The sequence below is a fragment of the Aulostomus chinensis genome, chromosome 3 (genome assembly GCF_037954235.1).
Source record: "Aulostomus chinensis isolate RoL2024-O1b breed Wild chromosome 3, RoL_Achi_v1.0, whole genome shotgun sequence".
Taxonomy (NCBI): Eukaryota; Metazoa; Chordata; class Actinopteri; order Syngnathiformes; family Aulostomidae; genus Aulostomus; species Aulostomus chinensis.
The window spans coordinates 23,515,419-23,536,704 of NC_141322.1; the positions used below are offsets into that span (position 1 = coordinate 23,515,419).

The 21,286-nt window shown below is 42.8% G+C and overlaps 1 protein-coding gene and 1 long non-coding RNA gene across 4 annotated transcripts in view; one reads left to right on the forward strand and one right to left on the reverse strand.

Moving 5' to 3' along the window:
* Nucleotides 1-19,355, forward strand: part of LOC147268324 (uncharacterized) — a 64,842-nt gene extending 45,487 nt beyond the window's left edge. The window contains exons 2-3 of the long non-coding RNA XR_015112124.1: nt 18,193-18,328; nt 18,450-19,355. This is a non-coding gene — a long non-coding RNA (uncharacterized LOC147268324). The remainder of the gene's footprint in view (nt 1-18,192; nt 18,329-18,449) is intronic.
* gli1 (GLI family zinc finger 1) overlaps nt 1-21,286 on the reverse strand; it is a 46,151-nt gene that overhangs the window by 18,251 nt on the left and 6,614 nt on the right. The window contains exons 1-2 of one of the 3 annotated variants that reach the window (XM_086199820.1): nt 668-848; nt 246-371 (exon numbers count right to left, since the gene is read on the reverse strand). The exons of 1 other annotated variant lie outside the window; for it this stretch is intronic. The gene's annotated coding sequence lies outside the window, so the exon portion shown is untranslated. Of the gene's footprint in view, nt 1-245; nt 372-667; nt 849-21,286 lie in introns of those variants that run through there. One more of the 3 variants, XM_086199821.1, reaches the window with a different exon arrangement.

Consider the following 21,286-nt stretch of genomic DNA (forward strand, 5'->3'; position numbering starts at 1 on the left):
TGTACGGCAGAGAATTGGCTACACCTGTAACAAACACAAGGCTAATTGTTTTTGCTTTCTATCAAGGAAGATTACAAACTTGTCATATGTCAGCAGAGAAAGAATCTATGAAGCCCAAAGCTAATGTTTACTAGACGAGCGCTGTGGTTTAAATGCAGTCAACACCAGTGATTTACACCTCATGTGTCCTGGTACTGTAAACTGTAGAAGCACTGGTGCTGAGTTCTCACTGCTGGGGTTCTCACCTTGCCAGAATGGTAGAATGAAATGTTGATCCCTTGTAGCTACACAGGCGGAGTGAGTGATGACAGATATCGCGGCACTAGAGGGATGGTGCGCTTCAACACGACTACAAAGAGGAGAAGCAGGAGCTGAAGCCGCGACGGCAGAAACAGAGCCAACAGAACAGAGAACAATTTAGGTTTGTGAGCTTTAGAACACATTTAGAACCGCTTTGTTCTTTGGAAACACGCGGGCACTGGCGACTCGTAATCTAGCACCTTTGTAACTGTTGGCTTGATCTGTGTGTGACTTGATAGTGTTTGTTATAGGTATAGGAGTGGTTCACCTCTTGTTTGCATTTGTCTGTACAAGCACATTTTTGTACAACTGGCCACGCAGACGCTTCTATCAGGAATATTCCTTCTGTTCGGGGTTTTCTACTCACAACTATTCTTCCACAAGTACAGACGTGGTGTCACCAACACGTATGACAGTGTTTCCTTCCTCTCCAGTCTCCCCGTTAACTCAATGTTTCTTCTCTCCTTCACTCTCCGACTTTTTCTCCGTCCTTTCTCTGGGCCACCCACCCGCCATCCTGCACATACCTGTGGTTTCCTGTACCCGGCTCCTCTCCTCTCTTTCCCCCCACCCTCTCTTTTCACCTCACCCCTCTCACAGTCTTCCCCTCTGCATGTACCCTCTAACAACCATTTGATCTGTTGTCTTGTCTTCCCCTTGTACTACTTCTCCGAGTGTATCAGGTAGGCATTGCCCCAACCACAAATATGTCTTTGAACTCCTTTTAAGGAGAAGAACTGGAGGGAGGAAACAGGGGGGAGGAGGAAAAGAAGGAGAAAAGGATGGATGGATATAGCAGATGAGGAGAAGTTGATTCACACAGCTGGTTCCCAGCTGTAGGCCCAGGCAGCTTGGAGTAATGCACTATCTATAAACAACAAAGAGCCCAACCCCCATTTTTAAGAAAAAAAGGAGAGCACAGAGCTTTGTAAATCTAGCAAAGCACCCCTCTTTACCTTCATCATTGCTTGTAATGACTAATCTCTCTTTTCTTCCCTTCCTGTCTGTCGTTCTGCTTCATTCTTCCATCGTTCTTAAGTGTCTGTGCTAGCTGCCAAGCTAACCATCCAGCTAGTCCTTTCCCTGACACCAGCAAAAGGAAAATGTCCTGAGCAGACAAACTCTAGAGCTGAAACTCTGAAACACGGACCTGAAGCCACAGAACAAAAACCAGATAATAATCTGTTGGGTTTATAGACAGACCGCAGTGATTATAAGAGAATAATAATACGAACAGTCTTGGGTGGCCAGATGATATTTATAGCTGTCCTGTTGCCACTTGTGTTTGTGTGTGTGTGTGTGTGTGTGTGTGTGTGTGTGTGTGTGTGTGTATATATATATATATATATATATGTATATATATATATATTTATATATATATTATATATAAATATATATATATTTATATATATTATATATAAATATATATATGTGTATATATATATAAATATATATATATATATGTGTGTGTATATATGTGTGTATATATATACATATGTATATATATGTGTGTATATATATACATATGTATATATATATATGTGTGTATATATATGTGTGTGTGTATATATATGTGTATATATATATATATATTCCATAGCTGTATAACACAGCTGGGAGTGAGAGAGGTAAGAGAGAAGAGGTGGAAAACTTGTAAGGAAACAGAGGAGAGAGAGATTGAGGGGCTCCAACGGATGGGGAGTGGGGAGTGTGTGTTTGTGAATGTGTGTATGTGTGTGTACGTGCATGCGTGTGCGGGGGCGGATACCCGATGCATGTAAAGGACAAAGCATAGAGAGAGAGAGACTGAGAGGGAGATGAAGAAAGAGAGAGGGAGTTATAAACAGAGACAGAGAGTATACTATGCGAGTGTGTGTTTGTGTTTGGTGCCTGGGAGAAACCGCAACGCAATCTCTTCAAACGATGACAGCAAGAGATGAGGCCTGCAGGCCACCAAACGAACACAGTGACCACAGCTCAGAGAGGCTCTCCCACAGGGGGGACGGGACAGAAAGCCAGCAGACACTCAGTCAAGCTTTTCTCTTATTTCAACTGGAATTGATTGATCTCTAACTTTTCATTACTGCTCTTTTGCTTCAGGGCGATATGGACATTAAAAGAGTCGCATAGATTTAAAGGAACACACCAACTTTTAAGGGAATGCATTTATTTGCCATCCTCTCCAGAGCCAGACAAGATGGTAGATACTCTTCTCTCCAATGTGTGTGCATTAGATGAGCTGAGACCCTCAGAGACCAGCTGGCTGCTAGTTAGCTTAGCTCAATGTATGGTAGTGGGTAGGAAGGTTAGCCTTATTCTGTCTTGCCCTCTCTGCTAGAGTTTGTGAATATTCTGGCAAGTAGCAGAACTATTGAAAGTTGGTATTTAATTAATACTGACAACTTAAGAGTCAACAAAACGTGGAGAGAACCCCAACATCAAGTTCGGGCCGATATAAGCACATACTGAGCAAATCCACTCCCATCCCAATATTGTTTGGATTCACACCATAAATTCGCTTTATTCATGAATGAACTTTATGCATTAATACAATCAGAATATATATAATGTTCATGTTCAATGAAAATATCATCTGTGCCAACAGAAAAAATACAAATCAAAATCAGTGTTGGGCAACGCTTTACTTTTTTTTGGTATGGATGTCGTTGCAATACCTTTGAAAATGATGCATTTCAATTCTCCAGAACAGAAGAATATTTCACAGCTCGAAGACTGAAACAGGACCAAAAAAACCCATCCATCCATTGTCTTCCACTTGTTCCTATTGAGGGTTGCGGGGGGGCTGGAGCCCATCCCAGCGGCGACGGACGAGAGGCGGGGTTCACCCTGGACAGGTCGCCAGTCCATCACAGGGCCAACATACAGAGACAAACAACCATTCAGTCAATTTAGAGTATCAATCAGCCTAGTCCCCAATCGCATGTCTTTGGACGGTGGGAAGAAGCCGGAGTACCAGAGAGAACCCACACAGGAACAGGGAGAACATGCAGACTCCACACAGAAAGATCCCATGCCCAAGCCAGGACTCGAACCCGGAACCTTCTTGCTGTGAGGCGACAGTGCCAACCACTGCACCACCGTGCCACCCCCAAAAAAACCCAAAACAAAACAATGATCAGCATTTGATGCAAACTTTGTGCCACATATTGTTTTTATTGATTTTTAGTACTGTAAAAGAATTAAAGCTATAGCCAACATTACCAAAAAGAGCAATATTATGCTTATAAAAAGCAAGAATCAAGCTCTCACAACCTTTTTTTCCCATGTGTTTTCATCATAAGATACCACAAGCACCTTAGGGTGTTTTGTATGTCAGCATCAGACAACGATGGGTGTGACAAAGCATCACAAGACCAGCATGGTCTTCTACAGTATTTTTTCTTCTTTCTCTCACGTGGGCTGCACACACGTGAAGACTTGCCTTTCTCAAAATACAGTGATGTGGTGCAGCATGCAGATCTAGTCGGTGTATAGCTGTGTGCATCCGCGCATGTTTGGAAGTACCCTATGTGAAAATCATTGTTACATCGTCACATTCCACATTTTCCCTCAACCTTCCCCCTCGCCTTCTTTGCTTCTTTTCCCTCTGTCTTTTTCCATTCTCTACTCCTCACCCAGAGGAGTAACCACCTCCTTTTTTGATGACTGTCTTGTGCGTATTTTGTAAAAATAAATCTACAAAAACACATGCTCTTCTTTTGAGGGGAACATAATCAAATTCGCCTCGGTTCACAGCTCGTCAGCCTGGGGGAATCTGCTTTAAATTAAAAATCAAATCAGAACTGTTGAGTGCTGCTGACATATTTGTTGATGCAGAACGGTGGGGATGAAAGCGCAACGTAATCTTCAAGAAATACATGAAATGACCAAAGTTGCTTTATGTGGTAGTGTGTGCCAGCGCAATGGAAGCAATCAGTAGGTTTACATGCCCGACTACAGCCGAGCTAACTGCTCCATTAGCCCATTTAACTGGACTGCTGTTGCTGTCCCGGCATGAATGAACAGGGAAGCACATCCCTCTTCGGAACACTAGGTGGCGCTATAACAGCTGGTGGCAGTCAGATTTTCTTCTGGTTCATCGTCACGTACCAAACAAGTTCAGTAGCAGCATTAGCGGCTTGACTTTCAAATGGCAGAATTAAATTTGAGACTATTAAAAAAAAAAGGCAAATGAGTCTTTAAGCTGAGACAACAGAAAGTTTGTTTCTTTGTCCAGAAAAGCATTGTTGACATTGTGGGTTAAAAACAGCAGCGGGACCTCTGCAGCATGTGCAGGACATCAGTCTGATTAGGGTTAGTACAACTTTGAGAAGTACCATTTCAGTTTAGAACTCCACTTTTAATCCAGCTGAAACAATAATTCTACTTTTTTTTAAACATCTTGTAAATTTACTGAATGGCACTGTAAAGTCAACTGGGATCCTCTTGGGTGGATTTACAAAAAAAATAAAATAAAATCCCCAGTTCAGTAATGCTACATTGACTTGGTTTGTAGTTCAGAAACTTCATTTAATCATGCTTTTTTTTTATTGTCATTTAAAATAAATCACTGTTGGAAAATAAGGTCTTTTGTGTCAATACCGTGAAGGGCTGTTTAGGCAAAGCACATTTGGTAAATGTTAGGAAAACTTTGTGGCTTGGGTCAGAGAACATCGGTTAGTAAATTGGGACTCAAACTCCTGTCTCACTGCTAAGTGGACCCAAGCGCCATCCTCGTGCAGATTTTCTAGTGTTTTAACTCCACCGCCCATTTCTTTGTCATTGCTGAATTTATGTCCCCACCACGACAAAGGATCCTCAATCACTCTGGCATTGTTGTGTTGCTTCCGTGTAATTTTAACACTTTACATGCCACCACCATGTGCAATAAGGCTTTGTCTTTTGACAAGATATTCACTTCACAATCTTCATCAACTATGCACTGAACAAGTTCCAGAGCAACTGTGTGTACTTGTGTGTGGTCCTCCTCCGAGCCACTGACGTCAATACTAATATATCACAGCCATTTGTTTTAATACCCAGATGTTAGTGAGGGTGAAGTGTGCAGGCCTGTGCTGACTTTTAATTGGCTGAGATCCTTGAGTTGATGTTTCAGGCTTAGAAATGTGACTTAGAGAGACGCACACATGCAGGCAAAAGCCCCTTGTGCGCACACACACACACACACACACACACACACACACACACACACACACACAGACACGTATGTAGTACACACACTTTCCTTGAACGAATTAAAGGTTTGGCCGACGGGGGTGGCTGTCTCATATGTTGTGAGGACAAGGCGAGTCATAGCTGTCCTGCAGAGTCTATGCACACACACACTTGAGATCCCAGGACTGTCTGACTTCAAGTAAGTGGGATGGGGTGGTGGTGGTGGTGGTGGTGGTGGGTGGTGGGTGGGGAGGGGCGGCTGCAAGGTCCTCTTACATTAAGTTTTGGGTAACACAGATTGAGGTCTTGGGTTTCTCACCAGGGCTGTAATTAACTAGCATTAGCATGACTAAAAGGCAACAAATCAGCTAATCAGCAGGCTGTGGGGGGGGGGGGGGGGTTAGATGGGGGTGTTGAGGAGTTTTAAAGCCACACGCATGCTCACATATATTCACATTCATGAATAAAAATTCACATTCATGAATAAAAATCGACTTCTTGTAGCCACTTTTTTTCATTTTTCTCTCGAATGTCAAATGTGTGAGATCCTCAAAGAATCATAATGATGACTTACTTTCACAAACTTCTTTGAAAACTCCAGCTCATTAAACCGACTGCAAAATCAGTCACTCGGTTGGGGAGACGTAGCATTAAGTGAATCAGTTTGGAGTGTTTTTGGTCTGTTTTTATTGCTGTTATTTTCTACTTTGTACAGTGGAGATTTGCAGCTGTGTTTTGGTTAGAAATGTCCTCATCCTTGTCATTCATGGTGTCAAAAACCTGATGTAATCTTGATGTAGTGGTGTGAAACACGATCTACGCCGGGTGTTTTATTTTGAAAATTGACTGGACTCTGCTATTCCTGCGTCATACATAACTCGAGGTGTTCAGTGCAGCAAGGCGGGTTTTATGGCAGAGAAGGGAAGGAGAAGTCTGACGTACACAGCGGGACACCTGTTGAAATCACCAGCGTTATCTTGAATGGCTGAAATCAGTTCTGGCAGCTGCAGCGCAGACGTGAACAGACATGAAAGCAAAAAAAAAAATACTTTCACCTCCACCATTCTGTCACTGCAGCACCTCAAAGTGTTAAGCTCTTATTGGTCAAAGGGGGTCTATTTATGATTAAACTGGCTCTCTCATGCACGCACACACACACATGGACACATGCACACACGGACACTACTGGCTTCATCCCAATCTGTTACCGTTCTGCACAATTTATCATCTCAAAATTTTGGACTTCATAAGCTGTAAACACAGAGAATGTCAAGCATTAGTATTGGTAGATGGGTGCTGTAACTTGTAGCAAAGTTACAATAACAGAAGAAGTCAGTCTGTAGTATACCAGGAAGTTTCTCTTCCCCCGAAATGGAATAGAAAAGTACTTTAAGTACTGAGCATAACTCCAGTAAAGTATAGCCAACACCGGAAACCCCTAATACACCTGAAGTATTTACTAGTCTGAGCTCTCTAAATTCCAGCGTGTCTCCATGCAGTGTTCTACAGACTGCAACACATGATCACACACTCACGTAAAAAGAGTGACACACTCTTACAGGCACACCGTCAAACCACACATGGAGCACATTTACTCACACGTACATTTTCTTACGAACTGAAAACAACAACGTGCAGAATCCAAGATAAATACACACACACACACACACACATACACACACATATAGCGCACGGAAGGGCTGATCACCCAGGGAACTGATGTGACAATAAGAAGGGCACCGTTTACGTCAGCAGCTTGTGAATGGGTCACTGAAGACACACACACACACACACACACACACACACACACACACACACACACACACACACACACACTTGTGTCCATCTTTTGTGTTTCTATCCTTTTGTCAGAGCTGGTTGACAGGCAGGAGATAGGTGTGTAACTTGTATGACCGACACCCAGCAAGTCCAAGCTACTGCATTTGGAGGTGTTTACTGTCTGTGGCTACTGGATGACATTTGCTAATAAAATGCTCAAATTAGATTTTGTTTACCTCTGCACATTCATAGAATTTTAACAGATTTTCTGAAATTTCATCATATCCTTTCGTATCGACTGAATCGCATTGCTGTAAATCTTGAGAATCAATGTCGGATCACACCGTGACGAAACCTCACAAGACATTTTAGTTATTCTTTCTCCACTTGTAGAAAGAAATGATGAGGATTGCGCTCAGTGCAACTACAACACAGGTAGCGAATGAAATTTGAAATCATAAATGCAAAATTCAGAGTAAACCTTGCTGAACATTATAGCCAAGGGTCTTGAACTGAAAATCTGTTACTTCCCAAACAGACGCCTGCACACAGGGACTAGCAGGTGTTGGAGGTGTCTACAGCTCTCCATTTCTCTCATTTTACACAACCAAATGTAACACCATGAATGCATTCGGGGACACCGCAAGTGTTTGTCATTATCACCATGACTACAAAGACGTGTTGTTAGGGGTAGACTACAAGTTATAAACACTTTTGCCTTTTGACACAGTTGGACGACGTGTCGACTACCGAGACCTTTTATGCCGCTGACTCAGGTCTACATATTTAGCTACATTTAGCTAACATTAGTAACCTGAATGAGTTACACCACTTGACCTGAGGTGAATTATATTACACCTCGTCTGGATCAGGGTGAATGTGAAGTGTTGTCATTTGTGTTGTCGTCACTGGTGGTCAATATCAGTCACACCACAAAATGTACAACATAGCCAGGTTCAAACATTCTATCAGCGGTTTCCACATTGGTATTGGCGATGCTGGGTGTTGCAATCATTCACCCAGGACGACCTGATATAACTCTCCATAACACAAAACTCATGTAATAACCATCGGTATTAAATATAAATATGGATATTGGACTTGATTTACGGGAAGTTAGAGATAAAAGGAGGGCAAAGCAGAATAAACTTTTCCAACTGTTTCCTGTAGAAAGAAAGAAAACAAACAAACAAAATGAGGTGGTGTGATTCATTTGAGATGGAAAAAAATCTGGCGGCAGTTACGGTGTTGTGCAGCGAGTGACTCAAAGTCTGTGTGTGGTATTCATGCCCTCCTTTCTCTGTTACAAAGGAGGAATGGAGGGAATCCGGAGGGATTGAAGAAGAGAGAGAATGACAGCGAGGTAGAGAAAACGAGAGTGACGAAGAGGAACAGCCGAAAAGAAAGACAGACAAACAGAGAGAGAGAGAGAGAGCGCAGCTCTATGCTTGAGCAGTCCTTTTGACTGACAAAAGAAGGACTGGAGACCTATTGTTGAAATCCCATTCCTCACTGTATTGTCCGACCTTATCAATGCAAGGTCACCAGCAACAATTGGGAACACTCACATTAGTTCTCATTTGTTGGTGGTGTTGCTGTCTGCCGGCCAAACTCACAACACAGGTGCAAATCATCATCCGGTATCAGCAAAACTTGTCAGGAGTCAATAAAAAAAGGGTTTTGTAGCGCTCACGTGTATAGAATTGCTATTAATCATGTGTTGCTCAATTCCAGGACCACAAAAATAGATGTTTCCCTCCTTTGAATCATTGAATGAGGGAAACTGATTTTAAAACTAGGAATGCTTCACCTGTCAGATTGCTGCTCTCATCTTGACCTTATGACCTTCTTCAAGTTAGGGTTGTTAGAAAATGCTGGTTACGCGTCAGTGTCTTAGTTACTGTCTTCATTTCGGAAAACTGCAACAGTGACAATGTGAAAAGAAATATAAACTTTTTTATTTTAATTGGAATCTAAGTAAACATCTCCAGGAATTTGAATCAACATCTAGTAATTATCTTTCTAATATAAGAACAAGATGGGTGGGGGGTGGGGGGGGGGATGACACTTTCACAGCAGGATGAGCACCACCGCACCAGCAAAAACAGGAAGTTAAATAATCTATGTTATGCTCTAATGTCATAACAGGTTGTACTATAGAAAGCATAAATTCCCCCTCTATGATGGAACCAAACTCTCTCTCTCTCCCTTTGGGTCACCGGACGCTTCTTATTCATTACCAGCTATAAAGGCTGACAAAGAGAAGGCTTGATGCCCTTCATCTGCCTCTTCACTCCCTCGCTCCTTCCCTCCTCCTGAAGAACAGAGAGGGGGAATGATTCAGTGGTTGAAAAGGTTAAAGTCTAGCCGAGGGCCGGGGTTCCTGTGTCTGCCAGGGGCACCTGAAGAGGGGCAAACATTTACCGGCAAAGAAAAGAGGAGGAGAAAAAAAACCAACAGCCTGCCCGAGAGCTGCAGGGTCCATGGTGAGAGGCGGTGTAGGGCCCTTGGAGAGTTTGTCTTGTAATTGAGTCAATTGTTGACCCCCTGTTCAGCCTGCCTCTGCAAATCTTGGTCAAAAGCCTGCAGAATAATTAATGCTCTCTCTCCTTCTCTCTCCTCATCCATCCATCTCCTACTCCTCTTCACCTTCCCCCTCTCCTCTCCTTGTTTTCTCTTGTCTCACAGGATAATTGTACTGTGAGTCAAAGGCAGACATTTCGGAGGGGGCTGTTCTGAGATCTGCTGAGGCTTACAATCTTCTTTTCACCCCAAATCTGCACCCCCCCCTCACTCTCTCCTGCATTCTCCCCCTTTTTCATTCCTCCTTTTGTTTGCTCCATGGGATGAATTTTAATCACTCCAATCTCCACCTCTGTTCACCCCCTTCTCATTTTTCCCCTCTCTTTCCTCAGACCGGCCACTCATTCCCACCTTCCATCCTGCATTGCTTTACCACTCCTACGCTGATTGCCCCCCCCCCCCAAAGATCTGAGAAAAGCAGGACACAGATATAGCCCTTTGATGACGAGAGGAGGCGAGTATTTGTCACTCCAGGGTTAGCACAGGCCAAATGGTTGTAACAGGCACGCTAGAGGAAGAAAATGACAAAAAAGAAAGAGTTGAAGGAGGAGGGGAAGGGGATGTGGGGGTGGCAGGGATGGGGGGGTGGCAGGAGAGAGAGAGGAGGGTCTTGCTTGAGGAGAGCGATCATTTTTAAATGCCTGCTTCATTCAAGAACACTTTGTTTGCACAAGAGCTCTAGTATTGTGCTCCTATTGTTGCTCCTGATCCCGAGGGACAGTGCAGGCCGGGGACACTGTTGTCGTCCCCATCTCACGCTTTTACTAAATAGCAGCAGCTTTTAACACGACTGTGACTTTAAAGACACATTATCCTAATTAAACAAGTGAAATAATCTCTCCAGAAGCCTAACAATCCTGCACTTACCAAAATATACATATTTATGACATTTACAAGGAGGCTAGACGACTCTTTGGTGTGGAATAACTTCATTCCAGTGATCTGAAGGATACAGCTGCATGCCTGTTTGCATGGATAGTCACTAAATATATGTTGCACTTTAATCGATGTACTTGTACTACATTTATCTGACAGCTGTATTCACTTTACATGGAGAGACATGACGATCACAATCAAGATGCACTTTTTTAAGGGGAGGAGAGGGCTAAATTATGGAGAAGGCAAGTTTTACTTAAGCCATCAGTTTGTTTGTTTTTTTCAGATGTCATTGAAGTTTTATTCTTTCATCTATCAGATGAGAACTCAAACATTTTCGTTATTTTATCTTTTTGTTTCAGTGTGTTTTCTACATGCACATAAAACAAACAAACCCCGAAGCAACAAAAAACCCTTCCCATGTTCTGTTCGACATCCTGATGGGTTTATATGGAGATTTCAACATCCGCTGGCCGTAATGATTTAGCACGTAGCATAACCTGGAGCGTGGCATGGCATCCTCTTTCATCTGATGATATACAGCACAAGTAAAATCCTAACTGCCTCAGTCTCTCTCTCACTCTCTCTCTCTCCTTCACTTTCTTTTGCTCTCCTTGTGGAGTGTTTGTTAGGAAATCCTGAACAAACTGTGGATGTTTGTCCTCTCTTTGTCAATGACGGGTTTTTATAGACTTCGACTATTGACAATTGCACGACTCCTGATGGCCTCACACAAGCTGGATAACACTGAGCAAATAGGTGTATGTACACACACACATGCAAACACTCACAGTTGGTCCGGAACACACTCCCATCGTGCGTCTGCATCAGCCAGAGTGCAACGTAGGGGAGGAAGAGTGTATAATACAAGTTTAATAGTCGGTGATCAAGTTCGTCTCAAAGATTCGGGATGGTGCTGAGTGAAAAGTTCTTTCACACTGAACAAATAAAAACATGTAGCATTAAAATGTCCATATTTTAGAGAAATTTATGACTGTAAGATACTAATTCTTTTCAGACTAAATATCTTAAAACTGTTTTTAAGCAACTAAAAATACAATATTCTATACTAGACTCTTATCAGATCGGAATCATTCCAAAATATAATTGGTTGTTCATCAAGCTTAATTTTATCATCCGTCCAACTTTTATGAGAATCCAACCACATTTGAGTTTTCCTGCTAATAGACAAACAGTCAAACCAATGCCTGTATTTTATTACCCCCTTGTGGAGGCAATAAAACATGATATTTTGACTTTTAATTCCTACATTTAGTCTGTTTATAAATTTTCATCGACGGCGTGTCTTTCGATTTCTGCTGGTGATGATGCACATAGAAGTAGACTTTCACTGCAGGTCTTTTTTCTTCTTTTTAAAGTGTACAATTATGGTGACTTTGCCCTGATTGGTGCCAAAATGTGGTGTCAACTATAAACTCAACTCTTGCTAACGTGATACTCAAACCATGAAAAACCACATCAGACCTAAAGTGAAGTACAACAACCAATCTGCCCACATATTCTAGGTCATATAATGCGTCGTAGGGGCCTATATAAGTGCATAAATCATAATTCTATCCATACAGAAGCAGCTGCAGGAACACTACAGTGTAACAGCTAGATTAATGTTACTTGTCATCACTGCCCATTTGCAGCCATTTAACGCTCTTGTATGAGTCTAGTGAACGGGTGAGGGGAGGACTCTGTGGATTCCTTGGTTGTGACTCACAGCAAAGATGGGGCTGAGGAAGAAGGGATGTAAAGAAACACCGGGTGGGGGGGAGAGAGAGGGAAGGAGAGTGACAGAGAGACAGGGGGATAGAGAGAGAGAGAGAGAGAGAGAGAGAGAGAGAGAGAGAGAGAGAGAGGGGCTGACAAAAAACACACACAAGGAGAGACTGTGTCAATGGAGGAGATCATGGATGCCAGTAGGGGGCTCAGCCTTTCACACAATAGACCCCCAACTGAGCCAAGACCCTTAATACCCATACTCCTATTTCACACATCTTTTCAAAGCACCCATACAAGCCCCCCCCCCCCCCCCCCCCCGATTCTCAACTCTGTGATTGCGGCTAGGTGACAATAGCGAGAAAGCCTGCGTGTTGCAACTAGGGGCCGTCCAGGGATTCACACAGGGGCCATCATGGGCCATCAGGACACCTTGTCTTTGTGTATTGGAAGACAATAGCGACATCTCAGGGACAGTTGTAAAAGCTTCCTCTGTCCTGGCAGGGAGCTGTAAAGAATGACAGGGGCATCAAGTGTCAGTGATAAATGGGTCATTATCATCTGATGTGAGCTGAAGTGTGGAGCTGATAATGAGGCTCTGTATCAAAAATCACAGCTGCCAATCAGACAGAGAGAGAGAGAGAGAGAGAGAGAGAGAGAGAGAGAGAGAGAGGGAGAATCTGAGCCTCAAAAAACTGTCGCAGAGACAACTGACAGTAGTCGACTTCCCTAAGAGCTGAAGTTTCACTGCAACTTCAAGCCTTAAAGAGAACATTCACACTGTTATGACAGAAATACTTGATCATTATTGTTATCTGTCTACAAGAGCCAGCCTTTTTATAGCGCAGATTGGATTTATTAACGTTTCAAATGAGGTTTTTCTTTTTGTGTGTGTGTGTGTGTGTGTGTGTGTGTGTGTGTATGTGGGTGTGATCAGGACATGTAATGAGGGAGACATGCAAACATTTCTTTTCTGCCAAAAGAAAACATCTTGAAAAAAAACTAATCGTTGGGAGCGGGGAGGAAAAATATACCTCAACATCCTGGGCAGTTCCAAGGGAATTCTGGCTCGGACCCAATGACTGGGAGCAGGGCGAAGAAGGCCGAGCTTTGTGGAGTAAAGGGAAAGGGAGCAGAGCTACTAGGACATTACTTGCTTTGGCAAAATATGTCTTATTTATCGTCAGCTTATTAAGATGACTTTTGAAAATGAGACTTTCTGTACCCAAGAAGGGAGTTCAGATTTAAACTTTTTCTGTTTTATACAAATAAAGGGGCTTTCCTTTAATTGCCACTTCGGAGCGGTCGTGTCATCATCAAACTAGCCCTCAGTCAGTGGCTTAGCTTAGCTCCACTAGCCTCTCAACCCAGCTACTGGCCTCCACTCAAGCACAAGACCCCCTCCTCCATTTACAAGGCCCTTCAGTAGCCGGCTGGTTGCTAGACAATGTGCTTGGTTATGTGGGTTATGTAAAGACCCTCCTGCACACAAAAGCCAATGTGGGCGCCTGTTATGTGCAGCTCTTCAGAGCCCCGGGTCAGTTAGCAGAAGGGCTCTGGCGCTAACACTCCAAGTTAAAAAACGTTTGCTCTTCAATGTGTTTACTGAGAGAAGAGGAGAGATGGCTCAGTGAATTATCTTCTAGTTGCTAATTTCCCCTCAACTTCCAAACTCCACTCGACTGAGGTTAAAACAACTAGCTCGTTGACCCGTGGATCCATTAGCGGCTCGATTAGAGAAGCTTAGTCCTTGTGATGGATATTCTTACCACCAACAGCTCTCGTTCTTCTAACTGTCCTACTAACACAAAATGTTTCCATGATCACGAATGTCTACATTTACAAAAGGCCAGCTTCAGCTAGAATCTGCTCAGTTTTTGTTGTGACTTTTTTTTAAGTTAAAGAAATGTTTTTGTTTTGTTGTTGTTGCATAAGTGTGTGTGTGTGTGTGTGTGGGGGGGGGGGCTCGTTTATTCCAAATTTCCTTAGCGCCATTTACTTGCGCCGAAGCCAATACAAACTTCTCTTGAAGAATAAATAGGGTGGTATCAACGCTATTCCTAAAGTTGGATTAAAAATCAAGTGAAAAATACTTGGTTAGGCTAGAAGTAATGGTTCGCTCAGTAATTCTTTAAGGGAAGAAGGTTCAGGAGGTTCACAAAAACGTAAAACGTACATAATGCAGTGGAATTATGCCAGTGTTGTTTGCTTCCTCTGCGATCTGTATATTTTTATAGCAATTAGTGTAGAAAAAGTGGTTGAAAACAGGGCAATGAACAGCAGTCTAGTACTGGATCATCCAAAACATCCCTTTACTGAATTTGTCACTCTACACTGAAGTTATCTGATTTCCTACATGGCAACACCATAATTACTACATTTGCTACGTCACTTCAGTTGCTGCTAGAGGCCATTAATTTCTTCAGTGTCGGCTGTTTAGAAGATGAATCCAACATTATAATTCCACTTTTAATCAAAGTGGCCGATATTTTGCACATCACTTTGTTAGGGGGCTGTTTGTGAAAGTGTACCTGTACTTGGGTGTGTACATGCCAATGGTGGGGTTTCTTTTATTTTTGACAAATCAGTGTAGGAAAACACAACATCAGCGTGTGTGTGAGTGTGTACATAGGTGACAACAGACTGTAAGAGCCCTCCAGGCAATGACATAGTGGTAAGCCACACACCACAGACGCACCACCAGTCTGCTCTGATGGCCAACCAGCAGAGGAAGAAGCACTGAGGTAAAATAAGCCGCTAAAGGTTTAACTTAAAGACACACAGCTTTACTGGCAGAGAAATACACAAAGATCCTGTTGATGTTTGTACACCGCAGACTCTCTCCTAACATGCTGCATGTGAGTGATCAGGCGGGACTTTGAAAACCACATAAACATGCCAAAACATGAAATTACAGAACTGAACAGTTGGTTTTCAAGACAAGACTTGGAGGTTTCAAGAGTTGAAAAGAAGAGAGCATAAAATATAATTAAGGACATTTGTTAATGTGATGTTTTCAAGGAGAGAAGCGGTGTGAGCAGCATGAGTGAGGATCATCTATTCATGCTGTTTATTTTCCATTGCAACAGGAGACAGTAAATGTTTTCCAGAGCCCTTTAAGTTTCATAGATCTTCCTCTGCTTTCCCAGAGATAAAACTCACAAAGACAAAGTTGTGTTTAGGCAGCCTGACATGAACCTAGACTTGAGTGAACTCCTACTAATTGATTTTTTCATCATGTCCCAGAAAGTCACCTCCACCCACACAGAGACAAACACCCCTATCTCTCTGAACACACACACACACACAGTTGCAAAAGCAGAACACCAGCGACACTATAGGCACCTAAACGCACACTCTGACACCAGATCTCCCTCCCACAAACTCAAGCTGACAAGCCGGAGCATGTGTGACAGAGTTAGTTGGTTGGAAACAGACTTCCCTTTACCCCGAGGCTGGTCTCGATCCCACAGGAAGCCGGAGTGTGAGCTAGGACACACAAGACGAAGGGGTGGGAGAAAGGGAGCAGCCATGAGGGCTGAGGTCTCCATCGACTGGAACTGCATGCACTCCGATCACTTAATCCTCCGCTGATAACGATTGTCAGGGATTCAAACTTCTTATACACGTTGTCCTTGTTAAATGATTAAAAGCTGAACCGAACACATGCAAAAGAGATGGAATTTCTAATATCGGGGGCTGATTATTTACAAACCCATGTGAAGATGCATTTGAAGGTCAAAACAGTACAAACAACAAGGCGGCAGTATTTTTTACATATGCAGAGTATATTTCCCATGCATGTCTGTTGAGATGATCTGTAATGTGTAATTAGACAGGTCACATTAAGGCAAACAAGACTATAAAACATTTAAAACATCAATTATCGCATTTCTCTTCTTATAAGTGAGAAGTCAAAATAGTAAGAAACTAGAAGACAGCAGGAGAGCTCAGGGTTAACATTTACAATCAATTCCAGATTCAGCCTCATTGGTATAGAAATGCTTACTTAATACAAGTTACATATTTAATAGAAAATTTTACAATCACAACAATTAAACATCCACACTGATCAAGAGAAAAGTTGACAATAACCAAGCTAAAAGTTCAGGAAACCATCAAAAACTTCACTCTTAATCTACATATGGGTCCCTTCGCGCCCACTGTACTCTCCAGCTTGCGTGCACACACACACACACACACACACACACACACACAAACATTCGCGCATACACATTGACACACACTAAGCACACAGGCGCTCACCACATTTCTGCTTCACAGCTGTGTGAGAAGACAAGCGTCGATAAATAACCTCTTTGAATGGGATCCTGTGGGTTTCAGTGTTGGAGCCTTTGAACATCCAGGGATGGTTCTCTAGAGCATAACACATTTCCGCTCATATCCGAAATGAAGCGTTGCTCTCGCCACACTGAGAATACAGAGACAAGCATCCATCTGTCAGTCTGTCAGCACACCAAGGCCTTTAATGGACTACAGGTGCCAGCTAATAAGGGCCAATAAATGTGCCACAGCAGAGCAACTGCCTGTCTTTCCCTGAATAGATGTAACGGGAACGCAGTGGTCGACCAGGAGTTATAACTGCTGGGGAAATCATCAGCAGTCAGTCGGGAAAGTCCAACACAGTCACAGCCTGCTGCCGAGTCATCGGATGACTACAATAGAGGTCAGGGTTAATGAATAAAAAGAAAAAAGGAGTTACAAAACACAAACAGTTACTTAGGGGGAAACTTTCGAGGAGTGTTCCCTCGTGCACAGCTTTCAGGTACACACTAGTACTTCTATTTTAGAGTGTTTCTCTGAGTATAATGATACTTTGACTACGATGATGGAGACTTTACCTCAGCGAAAATCACTTAAAATGAACAAATCATTTTCGCACAGGAGAATTTGGACTTTTATGAAAAGAAAAGAGTGCAATCAGGTTACAAAGCTTCTTAGTGTCCTTCATGTTGTCCATGACATGCATTTTTACTGCAAGTATTATCATTTTATCTTTTCGAGCTCTGGAAATTCTGATGGATCAACCTGTGTTCAGTTGTTCATCTCAAACCAAAATTTTTATGACTGAGGGTTCAAGGTGACCTCTAAACATGTGCTCCAGATTTAGCATCTTACAACTTTACTTCCTCCAACTGGAAGCTTCAAAAAAAACAATAGTTACATTGAATTTGCATTCAAAGACGAGGTAACGTATGCATACGCTCTCAAATATATATTCAGAAAAAAACATTTTTATACCATTAACTTCGATGCCAATCGTATGCTTAAAGAATTTTTAAAAAAACTTCCACGGTGTAACTCACAATACGACACTGGCACCAGAATTAGTTTTCAGTATTCGATATACTTCATATTAGACACAACAGGATATTTGAGCAACTTAATACCCCTATGAAGATAGTAGTAATAAAAACCATGAGCTCGACTGTGGCCGTTTGTTTTAATTGAATTGAGTTGAAATGATGTTCAGCGAGAACTGAACCTCCTTTAACACACATGGACAATAAAACTGTCAAATTAGTTTTACAACTTGGCAGCTATAATCTGTTATAATCACATTTCAAGAACAAAAAATATTTGGCAAAAGTGAATTGATAATGTATCACAAGACGGTAGTAATTCGATGCATTGCAGTATCGATATTTTGTCACACTGCTGCTCGAGTTTCTCAATGGTTTACGTTAGCGCTTCTCATCATTCATACTTCCATTCTCTGCTTCTTTTCAGGCAGGCTGGAGCTTCTCCCGTCATGTGCTGGGTGAAAGGCGGGGAAGCACCCGGTGCAGGTTGCCAGTCTATCACAGAGCGAACACACAGTACTGCACTCAGTGTGAAAGAAAAGCCGGCATAAATGCCCAGCATGGTACCTCGATCTCTCCCTCAGTCCAAAGACCAAGAGCCGCTCTCACAGTGGCTTCCTTTCACTCTAGCCTGCCCTGTCAGTCTCTTCTGTTGTCTCACGCTCTCCTCAAACTTTTTGCTAGCAGGTGCATTACTGTGTGAGCTCCTGTCCCGCCCTGCTCTGCACCCCCTGGCATAAAGACAGTGATGACACAGATGAGCATCAGGAGAAAGTAGCACAGGAAAAGGAGGAGGAGGAGGAGAAGGAGGAGGAGAGGACAACAGATCTGGACCTGAAAAAACAACAGCTGCGACAGCCGCATTGTCATTCCAACATTTGTTTCATGCTGAGTGCAGCAGCAGGTCAGTTCACGGCATGGGAACCACAGAGCTGATGCTCATGAGAGCTGAACGGATGATGTGCAGAGATTCAGAAGTCTGCTGTGTGATATATTACAAAAAAGCTATGCCCAATTCTTCCTTGAAAATTTCTATGAACATGCACCGACACATGAACAATCAGAGCGGCCGGTCACACCTCCAACAAAGTGCCGCATATTCCTTTTATTCTCAGTTTAAAGTTCAATGTTTTGCAACTGGTGGGACATTTTGCTAAGAGTAGGGAGCGGGAAGGATTAAAATGAAGACAAACACATAAGACGGACTGCAAATTTCCCAGAGTCTCGCTCAAAACACGTTTTTTGTCACCAGAACAAATCCTGAACATATCTATCTTCGTGGGTAGGCGCATGAAGCGTAACGGACACCAGCCGGTTATGTTACGGACCATCAAAAGATTTTTTTATTTTTTTTTTTAAACTTCGTCTCACCCTCAGTCATGCTGTAACTGCTTTGTGACATCACATTCCAACAGTAGCCCTCCTCAGTCGTGGTGTCAACCCCACCATGGCGGTCACACCTTCAACCACAAACACGTAGCCGTTTCTCTCTCCAAGCTTCTCCTGGAGAAATGACCTGCGGGGATCTTTGTGTGTGGCCGACAACAGCAGCTACTGATTCTGAAGAAACAACAAACTGCAGATTTTAAAACCAGCAGCTGCGTCGCCATGTCACCTCCGTCCTGCTCGTCTCTAATTTAAGATGAAGCTTCAGGGAATATCAATATTTACACCAAAAAGGTAACACAATATGTGCCTAGACTGGTCTCGGTCCTTCTTGACTGACTCTTTTTTGTTGGTTACTGGCGAGCAGGAAATGAAGGCCCTCCTCATGTAATTAATGGGCACAATTATGTAATTGAGGAGAGGTCTGCAGGTTTTCTACAAACTGGACCAGATGTCCCTTGAGCCTGCTTGTGGAGAAATTCATTTGTTTTGATCACTTACAGTGGGGTCAGTGCCAGTGCCAAGACTCAGCTCGCCACCGCGCTTTAACCCAGACCCCCTTTTTTTCCTTTTCTTGTAAATAAAGGCTTAATGGTTTACAAGCCTTCCAATAACCGTAATACCTTCAGAGCGAATTAGCTCACAAAGCGGCCAGACACACCGGCTGGTATGAGAGAGTGCTGGGTTGAAGAAACACACACACACACACACACACACACACACACACACACACACACACACACACACACACACACATTCATGCCTGCATTTACAATAATTAAAAAAAAGCCAGAAGGCGGTAAAACGTTCTTTGGTATGATGGTGTGATTATTTAGCAGGAAATTAAAATTAAAATGGATGTTGAAGATGTAATATTTAAAAAAACAAAACAGGAAAAACAAACGCTCCAGTAAAACACACATGATCCCGTGTGCGTGTGTGTGTGTCAGCAAAATTACCATGGTGAGCAAACCGACCAGGTTTTATAAGATTTCTCTGCTGCAAGCTTATTTACATGCTGCTGATGTCATCCTTTGCTATGTAGTCGGTTGTTAGTGGCCGTTAGTGAGGAAGGGAAAACCTCCTCCTTGCTTTCAAAAGTTAAAGCTCAACACTAAACGGGCCTTTTCATTTTAAAGTAGGACACAACGTGAGGAAGAACTCTAATGGATGTATATTGTTTGAGGGGATTCACCAGGACACGGAGCAAGGGAAGCATAAGAGAATCTGCTCAGTCTCGATTTAGAGAACCTTGCTCTTCAACGACATTTTGTTTTACGGCAGATGTCATGATTTCTACGCCCTAAATTACACTCTGGATTTTAAGTTGGTCTTCCTAAACTTCAGGGGGATCTATTCGAAGGGTTTTATGTTGTCCTGGATCTTTCTCATGCTGAGCAAAACAAACAGTCATTGCTGGCACAAAATAGAGGAGGCAGAATTATGCTTATCTGATCCAAGTTCCTGAGTTGAGACGTAGATTGTCTCTGTTGTTTTCACAAACTGAGACCAAAGCGTCGCAGGGTTAAATTCAACTTTCAAACTGGTAGAAAGTGTTGAACATAAACCGCAACTGCTGAATACGGACAGTTTAGCCATAGTTGTTTTTTTGTTTTTTTGCTTTTGCAGACGTGTGCTCTCTCTCAATACTAATAATAGTTATGTCATTAACATAAGCGACATGTAGCACAACATTAAAAGCCGTGTTTGCTCACTAAAGTCAGGCAGGGCAGGGCCAGGCAGCCAGTCAGCTAGTCAGGACGGTTGAGTTGTAAATGTGTTCCAGCAGGAAAAGCCAAGCTTCAGAGCAAGGCGAGCAGTCTGGAGTCGGCAACTTTTCCCTGCTCCAGCTAGCGCACCGCCCTCCCTGCAGCCCACCCAAGAAGCAGCCCATGGGCATAAATTTGAGATCCTGACTCGCTGCAGATTTAAAACAATGTGCATCTCTCTCTCTCCCGCCCTCCTTCCCGCTCTCTCTCTCTCTCACTCTTCCACTCTCACTTGCACACTCGCTATGAAATGTTTCTCCTGTTCCTCTTCATTCCCATTCCAACAAATTCCACTGTTAATGAAGGTGGAAAGATCAATCTCAACATTTGCCAGTAATATTATTTTTCAAAAAGAAAATGTTTGGG